Below are 2500 nucleotides of genomic sequence, written 5' to 3'. Positions count from 1 at the left end.
GAGACAAAAAACTTGCAAAGTTGAAGAGAACAATTAATAGTTTTGCTTTATAGGAAAAAAATATTTATTTATTATCTTTATGATCGTGTTTAAGAGAAGAGAAAGGATTGCATAGAACACAAATTCACATCCTAAATACTTTTTCCCTGTTCTTTTCTTTAATATTAAACTAATACGAGCACCTCGGAAAGCCTTGATAAAAATGAAGAAATGATAACAGTGTTTGCATGCGGTTAGGAAAGAAAAAAATCTGACCTTACATGAAAAGTCTTGAAGTTGAACAGCACGAATAATAAAACTTTGTAAAGCAATTTTCTTTGGTATGAGTGAGCTTGTAAGAAAATATAAAAAAGAAGAATTTACACGAAAGAAATAATAAATCCTATGAAATCTTTTCCTTCTTATTTTCTTCCACAATAATTCAATGAGAAGCATCACGACACATAAAGACACACAAAGACACACAAAGACACACACACGTGACCCTAAGACACCACTACAGTCTGTCTACTCTAAAGTGGCTCCTGGGTCTCGGGTTGAATGGTGTCCCAGGGAATGTGTGGTTGTCAGGTCTTGATCAACAGAAAACAAACATTATTCACATCAAATCAATTATGTTGCTAATAAGCTACAATATGTTTTAAATCCAGGAGCCATTTTAGAGTAGACAGACAATAACACCATCTATCCCTTAGCTAGACGGCAAGCACTTAGTCTCGTCCATCCAACTCTCTGCGACAGTAATGAGTTTGGGAGGGAAATGTAAACAGGTAGCGAGAAATGTTGCCGTAAGTTTCAGGAAATAGAATAAAGGACGACTTTTACTGGAGGGAAAGAGAATCGTGGTGTTTAGCAGATAAGAGGCAGGTACAAGAAGCAGGTAAGAAGCACGTAAGATGATTAAAGTAAAGAAGCCTCTACTTAACTCAATTTCTTTATGAATTATGCGACGGAAAATAACTCGGAGGAAAATATATACTTAGTGCTCACGCGTGCTGACACACACACACACACACACACACACACACACACACACACACACACACACACACACACACACACACACACACGATATCGGAGTGACAGGAAATTTGTCCAAAAGAAAAAACGTAAAGCAAAAAATAAAGGACAGTTAATTCAAAGCATCTATCGACCATAACCAGCTCTCTCTCTCTCTCTCTCTCTCTCTCTCTCTCACCGCGGGCCAAGTGCTTGCGGGTTAAGATGTTTATTCTTTTTAATGTCCTGTTTGCCTTTCCGCTACGAGCTTCAACTTTGCCCTCATGTTTCCCTGCAAGCCAGCAAACCGTTTACTGTCACGCTCCGTCTGATTTCCACGCTCCAGTACACCGATAAACAGAAAGGTTAATGGGGCACTGAACCAACCATTTGTGTGTGTGTGTGTGTGTGTGTGTGTGTGTGTGTGTGTGTGTGTGTGTGTGTGTGTGTGTGTGTGTGTTTGTTCTCAGTATACCTAACTTTGATTTTCTTGGAAGCTTCCGAAGTTTATGGAAGTTAGTTGTTGTTGTGTCTATTTGAAGTAAGAAGTGATGTTGTTGATTTTCTAGTAATCTTTTTTTTTTTTTTATTATTCTGCCGTTGTTGTTATTGGTACTATAAAGGGGAAGACGACAAATACATGGATAATAATAACATTAAGAACATCAGTAATTGTACAACCACTAGTACCACCACCATCACCACCATTACTACATGTTCCTCCTCACACACACACACACACACACACACACACTTGTTATACTCAATGACATTCAAAGGACAACAGACCGTGAATAATCTACAACTACAAGCTACCCATAAGACAGCACAGTCTCTATTTCCTTCCCTTCCCTTACATCCATCCCTCACCCTCTCCTTCCCTCCGTCCCTCATACTCTCGCTTCTATCCCGCACTCCCTCCCTTCCCTCCATTGCTTCCTTTCTTCCTTTTCCAAACAAGCAGACGCGGCCGCCAGTGTAGCGTGGCATTTTTAGACTAACAACAAACTTCGCCATTTTCCTACGAGTCCCGCAGGCCACACCGCTCCATGACTTCGAGGAAAAGCTTTTCGGTGTCTTTAACCACCCAGCGCACGAGAGACCCCCCCCAGCCAGCCAGCCACTCAGCCAGCCAGACCCGAGGAGTGCATTGTGGGTAGGACACGACACACCAAGTCTTGAGGGATGTAGGAACACGCAACACTGAGCACCTGACGACTTGAAGGGAAGGGAAGGGAAGGAGGGACAAAGGAGGTGGTCTGAGAGAAAAGAGTGAAGGTATTGGTCTGAGAGAAAGGAGTGAAGGTCTAAGTGTGTCTGGGTTAGGATAGTCTGACAATAGGGATGAAACTTTGAAGTAGGTTGAATAAAGGAGAGGACTGTCAAGGTGTGTTTGGGATGGGTTAAAGGAGATGGTAGGGGGATGGTAGGGGAAATGTGGTTGTGATTGAGAGGAATTTTACGAATAAGGGGGTTAAAATAATTGTTGCTTGGAGAAACA

The sequence above is a fragment of the Portunus trituberculatus genome, chromosome 18 (genome assembly GCF_017591435.1).
Source record: "Portunus trituberculatus isolate SZX2019 chromosome 18, ASM1759143v1, whole genome shotgun sequence".
Lineage (NCBI taxonomy): Eukaryota > Metazoa > Arthropoda > Malacostraca > Decapoda > Portunidae > Portunus > Portunus trituberculatus.
This window is presented reverse-complemented; position numbering follows the sequence as displayed.